The 12,258-nt window shown below is 40.5% G+C and overlaps 1 non-coding gene across 1 annotated transcript; it reads right to left on the bottom strand.

Annotated features, from left to right (window-relative positions):
* Positions 1-8,531: 8,531 nt before the first annotated feature.
* Positions 8,532-8,604, bottom strand: TRNAR-CCU (transfer RNA arginine (anticodon CCU)). The gene has a single exon. It is a non-coding gene; the product is annotated as a tRNA-Arg (tRNA).
* Between the last annotated feature and the right edge of the window lie 3,654 nt (positions 8,605-12,258).

Below are 12,258 nucleotides of genomic sequence, written 5' to 3'. Positions count from 1 at the left end.
AGTGTTTTTTACAATGGTAAAAACTGAAGAACAAAAAAACCTAAATGTCTAGCTACTGAGGAATGACTAAGTAAACTATACCAATCTGATGGGCTACAATGCAGCTATTAAAAGTGAAAATTATGAATAATAATCTTAAAATATTTGAAGACTATACAGCAACATGAGAAATAGGAAGTACAAGTTAAATTTTCAAAAAGCAGAAGAGAGAATTAGAACAAAGAAATGGGAGGAAAAAATAAACTTTTGTTCTTTTCATAAGACTGGGCGGAAGCTCAGTTTGAGACTTATTTCTCTAATTATCACAAGAGCCCTGGGAGTCCCCCGTGGTCTAATGGTTGTTAGGATTCTGGGCTTTCACTGCCGTGGCCCCGGTTCATCCCCTGGTCAGGAAACTGAGATTCCGCAAGCCACGTGGCGCAGCCAAAAGAGAAAAAAAAAAAAAAAAAGCCCTAATTCTGAGAGAGTCTTTGAAGGAGTAGCTACAATCTACTTATGACTTTGAACCTATTTTTATGAGAGAGAGAGAGGGAATACATTGTTATAAATGAAGAAACAGAGGGGAAAAAAGCTTTTGAATTAGAGCCTGACACTGCCTGCATGTGCAGGACTTTAAATGCACCAAGTCATTAATCATGAGCTCCTAGTGCAGGAATAATCCATCCTAATTAATTTCTTGAAAAATGAATTTATTTGAGCAATAGAAATGATGGATCACTAAACATTCATTACAGGCCACTAAGCACGTGTCCACCTATGGGGACTGAGAAGAAGCAATGAGGATGAAAAGGCTAGGAAGCAAACTGTCTCAGATGATGAGAAAATCACATCCGTGGTGAGTGGGAAGGGGGCGCAGTCACATTTTACCGGATACTAAGATACACGGGGGCAGTCCTCTCTGAAGGATAAGGGCCCTTCTATTCACTTTAGAATTCTGGTTTTCCACTATCCTAGCCCTGTTCTCCGAAGAAACAAGGAAAGAAATAATGACAAAAGATACGAAGCAACTGTGTCTCAGAAGCCCAGCTTGAATTTATGGAACCAGCATAACCTGAAACAGCCAGAATCACCAGCCTGGAAGACACATAAGGTCACATGTTTTCTACTTTTCAAAAGAAAACCAGCTTGATTACCCACATGCCAGACAAACAGAAAGTCCAATATCCCTTTCTCCCTTTGAATTGTCCTGTATCCCCGGTTCTACACAAACCAAAGAGGCCAGTGTTGCTAAGGACAGAGAATGGAAGACACATTTCCATTCACCAGAGAACCTGTTTGGGGGAGCAGCTGCCTCTGTCACTGCTACACATGTGGCTGATGAAAACCCTCCATGCACAGCCTGACACATGCCTGCCTCTTCCTGCTGCAGGGAGCTTGCTGCTCCGGATCTCTGTGGTGTTCCGTGCCAGGCTCCCAAGGTCACCCTCACATACTGAAGTGTGCACCCCTTCCCCACAATTCATGTATTGAAGTCCTAACCCCCAGTACCTCAGAATGTGCCTGTATTTGGAGATAGGATCTTTACAGAGGTAATTAAGGTTAAATGACATCATTGTTGTGGGCCCTAATCCAATATGACCAGCCTCCTTATAAGAAGAGGAGATAATAAAACAGGGACGCATATAGGGAAAACAGAGGGAGAAGATAGCCATCTACAAGCCAAGGAGAGAAGAAATCTACTCTGCCAACATCTTGATCTTAGACTTCTAGCCTCCAGAACTGTGAGAAAATACATTTCTGTTGTGTGAAGACATCCAGGCTGTACTATTTGTTATAGCAGCCCTAGCAAACTAATACAGGTCAGCTTTGTCCTTTTGTATGCATCTATACAGTAGACCCAAAATCACTTGTTGAGAAGACTATTCTTTCCCCATTGAATGGTCTTGTCAAAATCAAGTGACCTGAGATGTATGCGATTATTTCTGGACACAATTCTAGTCCACTGATTTATAAGTCTATCTTATGCCAGTACCACACTGTTCTAGTTACTGTAGTTTTGTAGTAAGTTTTGAAATAGGGAACCATTAGTCCTCCAACTTGGTTCTTCTCTTTCAGAATTGGTTTGGCTATTCAGGGTTCCTTGTAATTTCATATGAATTTTAGAATCAGTTTGTCCACATCCAGCTGCAAAAAAGGCAGCTGACATTTTGATAAGGATTGCATTAAACCTGTGGATCAGTTCAGGGAGTATTGCCATCGTAACAATGTTAAGACCTCGAATACATGAACATGGGATATCTTTTCATTTATTTAGATCTTTAATTTCCTCCCATGATGTTTTGTAGTTTTCAGTGTCCTGAATTTCTTCTGTTAAATTTATCTCTAGGTACAGTTGACCCTTGAACATGGGTTTGAGCTACATGGATCCACTTACATATGGATTTTTTTCAATAAGTACTACAGTACTATACAATCCACAGCTGACTGAATTTGTGGATGTGGAACCCCATGGGGCCAACTATAAAATTATACATGGATTTCCAACTGTGTGCTTGGGGCAGGGGTTGGCACCCCTAACCTCCATGTTGTTCAAGGGTAAACTGTATTTATTCTTTTTAATGCTATTATAAGTGACATTTTTAAAATTTAATTTTCAGATTGTTCATTGCTGGTTTATAGAAGTACAAGTGATTTTTGTACATTGATCTTATATCCTGCAACCTTGCCAAACTTGTTTAGTAACTCTAATAGGTATTTTGTAGATTCTTTCAGATTTTTCATATCTGAGATTATGTCATCAGTGAATAGCTGATACTAGGAATAGCTTTACTTCTTCCTTTCTAATCTGAAGGCTTTTAAATTTCTTTTTTCTTGCCTAATTCCTTGGCTAGAACTTCCAGTACATGTTGGATAGACATGGCAAGAGTGGATATCCTTGTCTTGTACTTGATCTTTGGTGGAAAGCTTTCAGTCTTTCACCATTGTGGTGTTAGCTATGAGTTTTTGTAGATGGTTTTATAGGCTGAGCAAGTTCCTTTCTATTTCTAGTCTGTTGAGTATTTTTATCATGAAATGGTGTTAGATTTTGACAAATACTTTTTCTGCATTTATTGAAATGATCACATGTAGTTTTTGTCCTTTATTCCATTAATGTAGTGTATTACATTGACTGATTTTCATATGTTGAGCCACCACTGCATTGCTGGGATAAATCTCACTTGGTCTTGAGGAGTAGTCTTAATGTACTGCTTGAATCAGTTTGCTAGTATTCTGTAGAGGGTTTTTGCATGTGTATTCATATGGGATATTGGTCTGTAGTTTTCTTTTTATGTGTTATCTCTGGCATGGTATCAGGACAATACTGGCCTCATATAATGAGTTAGGAAGTGTTCTCTCCTTTTCTATTTTTTGCAAGAGTTTGAGAAGAATTAGTGCTGATTCTTCCTTAGATATTTGATGGGACTCACCAGTGAAGCCATTTGGTCCTGGGATTTTGTTGTTGTTAAGAGTTTTTTTGATTACTGATTCGATCTCATTATTTATAGGTCTATTCAGATTTTCTATTTCTTCTTGAATCAATTGAGATAGTTTGTGTGTTTCTAGGAATTTTCCCAATTATTCTAAGTTATCTAATTTGTGGGACTACTCTTGTTCACAGTATTCTCTTAAAATCCTTTTTATTTCTATATAGTCAATAGTAATGTCCCTGCTTTCACATCTAATTTTAGTAATTTGAGCATTCCCTTTTTTTCTTGGTTAGTCTAGCTAAATGTTTGTCAGTTTTGTGAATCTTTTTGAAGAACAAAATTTTGGTTTTGTTAGTTTTCTCTGTTGTTTTTCTGTTCCCTATTTTATTCAAGTCCCCTGTAATATTTATTATTTCATTCCTTCTGTTGCTTTGGGTTTAGTTTGCTGTTCTTTTTGTAGTTTATTAAGGTAGAAATTTAGATTATTGATCTGATATCATTCTTCTTTAATGTATGTATTCACAGCTATAAATTTCTTTCTGAGAACTGCTTTTGTTACATACCATAAGTTTTGGTATGTTGTGTTTTCTTCTTTGTTCATCTCAAAGGATCTTCTAATTTACCTAGCGATTTAGCTTTTTGTTATTTAGGAGTGTGTCATGTAATTTCCACATATTTGTGAATTTTCCAAACTTCCTTCTGCTATTGATTCTAGCTTAATTCTATTATGGTTGGAAAAGATACTTTATATGATTTCAATTTTTAAAAACTTTACTGAGATTTGTTTTCTGGCCTAACATTTGGTCTATCCTGGAGAATACTCCATGTGCACCTGTCTAGTTGTTCTATTCATTATTGAAAATGGGGATAATAAAGCATCCAACTATTATTATTGAACTATTTTTCCTTCCAATATGGTCAATATTTGCTTCATTTAGTTTGAGGCTCTGTTGTTAAGCGCATATATTTTTATAAGTGTTATATCTTTATATCATTATATAATGTCCTTCTTTGTCTCTTGTAACAATTTTTGTCTTAAAGTCTATTTTATATGATGTTAGAATAGCCATTCCAGCTCTCTTTTAGTTATTATTTGCATGGAATATGTTTTCCATTCTTTTAGTTTCTACCTATTCCTGTCTTTGAATCTAAAGTGAGTCTCTTGTAGATAGCATACAGTTGAATCACTTTTTAAAAATCCACTATAGCACTCTCTGCCCTTTCATTGGATTTACATTTAATGTAATTGGTCACAAGGTAGGAATTTTATCTGTTATTTTTCTATTTGTTTTTTATATGTTGTATATCTTTTCTGTTTCTCTTATTTCTCCATTACTGTCTTCTTTCTTGTTGATTAGCTATGTCCTAGTGTACCATTTTAATTCCCTTGTTTACTATATTTTTGGGTTAATTTCTTAGTCATTGTTGTTTGACCATGGACAATGGATAACTAGACAGTTATAATTGGAATTACAATGAACATCTTAACTAATAACAATTTGGTTCTGATTAATGCCAACCAATTTCACTATTATACAAAAATTTTGCCCCCATATACCTCTGTTCCCTCTCCCCTTCTTTGTACTATTGTTGTCATACAGACTACACTCTTAATATGTTGTGTGCCCATCAATGCAAAGTTATTATTATTGCTTTATGTAGTTATCTTTTAAATAACATAGTAGAAAATAAAGAGTTACAAAAAATACATTTGTACTGTCTTTTGTATTTACCTATGGAGTTACCTTTAATGGTATTCTTTATTTTTTCACGTGGTTTCAAATTAAGGTAAGTCCTTTGAGCCAATTCTTGAGGGAGCCACCAGATAGGTCAAAACAAACAACGACAATTTCTTGTGAATGAGATCCATTCTGTTCTTTCTGTTCCCAATACCTGTATGGGGAATGCAGCTATTTTCTTCAAGGCCACTGCCAACCCTGGATGGGACCAGGATAAGTTAAAACACCACAAAGGGGCTTCCCTGGCGGTACAGTGGTTGAGAACCCGCCTGCCAATTCAGGGAACACGGGTTCGAGCCCTGGCCTGGGAAGATCCCACATGCTGCAGAGCAACTAAGCCCATGCACCACAACTACTGAGCCTGCGCTCTAGAGCCTGCAAGCCACAGTTACTGAAGCCCGCGTGCCTAGAGCCCGTGCTCCGCAACAAGAGAAGCCACTGCAATGAGAAACCCACGCACCGCAACAAAGAGTAGCCCCTGCTCACCGCAACTAGAGAAAGCCCGCACGCAGCAATGAAGATGCAACACAACCAAAAATAAATAAATAAATAAAAATAACAAAATAAAATAAAATTTAAAAAAAACAAAAAAACACCGCAAAGGGGCTTCCCTGGTAGCACAGTGGTTAAGAATCTGCCTGCCAATGCAGGGGTCACAGGTTCGAGCCCTGGCCTGGGAAGATGCCACATCACACAGAGCAACTAAGCCCGTGCGCCACAACTACTGACCCTGCGCTCTAGAGCCCGTGAGCCACAACTACTGAAGCCCGAGCACCTAGAGCCCGAGCTCCGCAAGAAGAGAAGCCACCGCAATGAGAAGCCCAAGCACCACAGCAAAGAGTAGCCCCTGCTTGCCGTAAATAAAGCAAGCCCAAGCGCAGCAATGAAGACCCAACGCAGCCATAAATAAATTTAAAAAGAGAAACACCACACAAAGCTTGCTATTCTTACTGAAATTCAGCTGGTTTTTCTTGAAAACGTTCCCGATTGTTGGAGGCTTTCAGTTAGTGTCCAGTGTTCTGAAAAAGTTGATCCTGACAGTTTTTGCTGCATTTTTTGTTACTATTATGAAGGGATCAACTTTTGGTGTTCTTCCTTTGCTGCTCTGCTGACACCACTTCAATATGACTTATTACTGGCAATGTTAACCTTGATTATTTGGTTAAGGTGGGGTCTGCCAGGTTTCTCCACTGCAAAGTTACTATTTTTTCCTTTCCATGCACTATTCCAGAGGTCAGCAAACTATGGCTGGAAGGCCAAATCAAGCCCACTGACTGTTTTTGTAAATAAAGTTTTATTAGTACACAGCTGCACTCATTTTTTTAAAACATATTTTCTGTGGCTGCTTTCATGCTACACCACCAGAGGTGAGTTGCTGTGCAAAAGGCTGTATGGCTCACAGAGACTAATATAGCTCCTCTTTGGTTCTTCGCTGGTTCTTGCTCTATTTGTTAGAAACATATCACTAAACCTAGCCCACATCCAAGGGGAGAGGAATTAAGCTTTACCTTATGGAGGGAGCAGTATCCAAGCATTTTTGGACATATGTTAAAATCAAGATAATTAAATGTTTGGGAGTCTATACTTTGAGGCCATGCAAATATCATGTTTCTCCTTAAACTTTTGCTCACTAATATTTCCTTCATCAGTAGGTCTCACCTACAGCAATTATTACTGTGGTGCTTTAATCATGATTTGCTGTTTCTCTCATTCCTTTTACATGTCTTAATTTGAATTCTTCTGTAAGGGAGATTTGTTCCTTCTTCCCCACTTATTTATTTACTCAATCTTTTAATTACATCAGTATGGGCTCACAGATACTTATTTTGTTCTTTGGGTCATAACCATTACTATCATAATTTACTTCATGGCATGGGAGTTGAGGTACTTTCTCTTGTTGGAGGTTTTATGTTAGAGCCCTGAATGTGATTTTTAGGCAAGTCCCTTGACCTCTCCTTCTTTTTATCATCATCAGAATAAAAATATTAATAGCCACCTCACAGCGTTCTTGTGAAAATGCTGTTTGAACTAGGAGGTAGGATATAAATGTTAGATTCTTTGGTAATGTACTTCCTTTACTCCCATTTCCTTCTTCACTTTCCTTCTCTCCCTCTTTCCTTCCCCTTTTCTCATTCCTCCTTTTTCCTCCTCAGCCTGTGTGTTGCACCCACCAGGGGTCCCCTGTGGCACTAGGGCTGAAGCCAGTGGGGTCTGAGTCACAGCACTTCTTTGAAGGAGGGCTGTACCAAGGTCAGCCCAAATAACCAGTTTCCCTTTGCTGTGTCCCCAGAAAGCCACTTCAAGGACTCCTTTGCTGTTCTAAGCAGACCTCTTCCTGCACACATGGGCCCTGCACCCTTCATCCCCTGGAGGGCAGGGACCTTGCCTTACACCTTTCATAACTTCCTTACATCCCTTACTGCACAATGACTTTCAGATAGTCTTTCATCAACCTTGAATGCAAATCTGAACATACACATAGTCTGCATGTTTCCACCATGCAGAACATGGGCGTGCTAACTGCCAAACATCATCACTGAAATTCACTGGGTGGTTTCTATCACTTTCTTAGGGTTTCATTCCTAGTTTGGAGATATTTGATGTTCTATGTCAATAGTCGTTAACTGTGTGGGAGGCTATAAAGTGAGTCAGACATGCATGGTTCTGAAACTCGAGGAGCCCACAGTACAGTTGCGGGGAGAGAGCTCTGCACAAATAACCAACCATAGATAATCAAGGACTTCAAATGTCAGACATCACATGGATTTTGTTCAGTAGGCAGTGGGCAGTTAGTGAAGGCTTTTGAGGAAGAAGATGACATAATCTATAGTGAAAAACTAGGAAGGCTGAAATGCATGAGCCTGGAGACATGGGTAGGGAGGGGGCAATTAGAAGGCTTTTGGAATAACCTGAGTGAGAAATAATATACCTCAATGGCAGTAAGAATGGAAAGAAATGGACAGAAACCTCTCCCAGGAGAAGTCAACAGGACATGGTCAGCTAGCAATCAGAGAATCTTAGAAGGCGACCTTTGAGACTATCTGGGGCAAGCTGAAGGTTTGTGGCAACCCTGCATCAAGCCAGCCTACCGGTACCATTTTTCCAACAGCATTTGCTCGCTTCATGTCTCTGTGTCACATATTGGTAATTCTCACAATATTTAAAACCTCCCATCAGCAAAAAGATTGTGATTCACTGAAGCCTCAGATGATGGTTAGCATTTTTTAGCAATATATTTTTTATTACTTTATTTTTTTAAAATATTTATTCATTTATTTGGTTGCACCAGGTCTTAGTTGCAGCAGGCGGGCTCCTTAGTTGTGGCTCGCTGGCTCCTTAGTTGTGGCATGCAAACTCTTCATTGCGGCACGCATGTGGAATCTAGTTCCCTGACCAGGGATCGAACCCAGAACCCCTGCATTAGGAGCACAGAGTCCTAACCACTGCACCACCAGGGAAGTCCCTAGCAATTTTTTTTTTTTTTCTCGGTACGCAGGCCTCTCACTGTTGTGGCCTCTCCCATTGCGGAGCACAGGCTCCGGATGTGCGGCCATGGCTCACGGGCGCAGCCGCTCCACGGCATGTGGGATCTTCCCAGACCGGGGCACGAACCCGTGTCCCCTGCATCGGCAGGCAGACTCTCAACCACTGCGCCACCAGGGAACCCCAGCAATATTTTTAATTAAGGTATGTACATTGTTTTTTTTTTAGACAAAATGCTATTGCACATTTAACAGACTACAGTATAGTGTAAATGTAACTTTTATATGCACAGGAAAACCAAAAAATTCGTGTGACTTGCTTTATTGTGATATTAGTTTTAGATAGTCACTTTATTACAGTGCTCTGGAACTGAACCCCCAATATCTCTGAGCTATGCCTGTATATTCTAAAAGTATGTGTAGAAATATCTGCATAGTACACATTAACCCAGACATTTACACCTCTGATCCATGACTTGAGAAGTCACAGAAGTAGATGCAGGCCATAGGGTTAAAGTACAATAGACAGCTCCACAGCAGAGTGTGGGAGAGCTGATGTAGAAGAATTAAGTCAATGATTCTCTGGGTGCCTGCCTGCGGTGCTCTCAACCTCCTCCTGAGAGATGCAGGGCTTTACCATTAAGAACCATAGTTTAATAGCACGTGACTTATCATGCTGGCCACAAGTGATCAGAGCAGGGGAAGATGCTTGACTCAAGGGCAGCTAATTTCTGGGCAGGCAGGTGGCTTATGAGATATGAGATGATTGGAGACTAACAAGGCCAACAGAAAAAAGAATCAGATTTTTGGAGAAAGCTTGTCCATTGACAGTGGACACAGGAGATGAAGGTCACAGAGGGATAAAAGATAGCATATCACTGAAGTGGTAGAAATCTGGAGTCAGCAAAAGCCTGAGCATTGCTTTTCAGAGAGTAAGCAGCTGGTGGTTCGTAGTGCCAGACCATACAGGAGCTGTGGAAGCAGATTGCTAAGGTGGCAAAATGGCCAAGTATCAGAAAACAGCAAACTCCTGTCACTATCGGGGCAGTGAGATATTTTGGTCCCTAGAGCTGTGCTGATCAGATCCTAAATTGTATTTAAGTCCAGAGTAAGCCCAGCCATATGGCTGTTCCTGAACTTCTAGCCTGTGGCTGAGATTTCTGTCTTCCTTAATTCTATAACGTTGCTTACAATAACCTCTCATTACTCCTGGTGGCCTGAGTGAATCTGTCCTTTGCAACCACAAGACCTTATTAGGCCATAAAAAGAAACGGAACTCTGGTGACTGCTACAACACTGATGAACCTTGAAAACATTACACTAAATAAAATAAGCCAGGTATGAAAGAACAAATATTCTATCATTCCACTTATATAAGGTACTTAGAATAGTCAAAATCAAAGAGACAAAACATAGAAGTTACCAGAGGCTGGAGTCTGGGAGGTGGCAAGGGGAGCTATTATTTAATGGTTACAGAGTTTCTGTTTGGAGTGATGAAAAAGTTTTAGAAATAGATCGTTGTGATGATTACACAACATTGTGAATGTAATTAATGCCACTGAATTGTACACTTTAAAATGGCTAAAACAGTAGAATTCACGTAAAACAGTAAAATTCATGTTATATATATTTTACCACAAGCACACAAAGACCCTGTTAGAGATGCAGTGTCATGGAAAGAACACCAGCTTGGAGTCAGAGAAACTGAGTTCAAGACCCAGCTCTGCATTTTCCAGCTGTGTCACTTTGGGCAAGTTACCCAACCTCTCAGGGTCTCAGTTTATTCATTTGAAAAATGCAAATAATAAAACCCTTTCTAGGGTTTCCCTGGTGGCACAGTAGATAAGAATCTGCCTGCCAATACAGGTGACACAGGTTCGATCCCTAGTCTGGGAAGATCCCACATGCCGCGGAGCAACTAAGCCCGTGTGCCACAACTACTGAGCCTGCGCTCTAGAGGCCACGAGCCACAACAACTGAAGCCCGGGTACCTAGATTCCGTGCTCTGCAACAAGAGAAGCCACCGCAATATGAAGCCCACACACCACACCAAAGAGTAGCCCCTGGTCGCTGCAACTAGGGAAAGCCCGTGTGCAGCAACGAAGGCCCAACGCAGCCAAAAATAAATAAATAAATAAATTTTAAAACCCAAAACAAACCCTTTCTAAGTTTATTGTGAGGAACAATGAAGACAAAAATGCATTAAATCATTACATAAATATCTTTTGAAAAGGAGTCTGGTGACTTTTGCTATGTGTATTTGGAAGAGGAGACAACAGGCCTCTGTATTCTTCTTAAGAAAGTGTGAGGCTTCTCCTTGGACTGTGTGTTCAGGGTACACTTGGGGCCAACAGTGTGAAGCTCACCACATCTGCCCAGACTTCTCTGAATGCCCCTCTTCTTGACTTCCTCCTGCCACTTCCTCTCCAGCCCCTTTTGGGCTCCCAATGCTCTGGGCTCTCTCTTCCTTTAGTACCCTTCGAGACAAGCCCTCAGGAGGGATTATTTTCTCATTCAAACTGGAGTCCCTCTGTTCCCCTTCCCACAGCATATCTGTATTTAGGCCATACCTCTTTCCAGGGAGGAAAAAGCTTGATCCACATAATTTTGCTGAGTTGAACTGAAGGATTTTTTTAGGCATCAGCAGACATGTAGATACAGGAAATGCCGGGGGTGTGGGAGCCCTCCAACCCCTTTGTATCTCCCACAGCCAGGCAGTTAATAATCCTGAAACATTTGCTGAGTGGGATCCTTTCTCTAGGCATCATCAAAAGGCGGGGGTGGGGTGGGGACCAAATGGCTTCTCAAATTTGATTGCCTTCTGACGTTCTGTGAGGTCTAAAAAAGTAGGCGCCCACACCAGGAAGGCTGAGGAGCTGTCCTAGGTCCTGAAGTGCAACTGAGCTGGCAAGCCTCCCTGTTTCTCCTAACCCTGGGGCTCTGGCAACTCTGGTTCAGCCTGAACTCGGATTTAGAAGAGGTAAACAAAGAGCTAATTCTGGGAAGGGGGAAAGGATGAGAGAGAGAAGTATGCAAACACACAGAGCCTTCTGGATCAGCTTAAGCATGGAGAGATTGCTAAGGCCAAAACATAGAAACTTTTGTTTTGATTTTATTTTTAAATTAGAATGGTCACCAAGAAACCTCTAAGCAAAAATATGGAACAAGTACAAGGGGACAAAAAGCTGTGCAACAAACAATGCAATGCAAAACTGTGTAAACACCAATTTGTAAGCAAAACTACACCCACATAGATTGACGTGTCACCATCAACTGAGCCATACCAAAGGACTCAGAGCTCTTTTGCCTTTTCTTGTAGATAGAAACAGTTTAATTTTTATGGACAGAGGACAAATAAGCATATGACTTAGCTTGATGTCATTCATGCTCTTTCACGTGTCTTTGTTAAAAAAAATTTCCCGCTTCTCCAGGAAGTTTGGGGCATAATCCTCTCCACCTGCCTTGATGACATGCTCATGCAAGCATGTTTTCATGGGGCTGAAGAAACTAGGCTGAACAAATATTACTAGTATAAAACCAGACACAGAAAAGGGGTGGGCTTCCCTCTAATTACTTAACACACATGGTCTGCAGTTAAATACATCCTGCCTTATCGTAGTCCATAAGTTA

The sequence above is a fragment of the Phocoena phocoena genome, chromosome 16 (genome assembly GCF_963924675.1).
Source record: "Phocoena phocoena chromosome 16, mPhoPho1.1, whole genome shotgun sequence".
NCBI lineage: Eukaryota > Metazoa > Chordata > Mammalia > Artiodactyla > Phocoenidae > Phocoena > Phocoena phocoena.
This window is presented reverse-complemented; position numbering and strand designations above follow the sequence as displayed.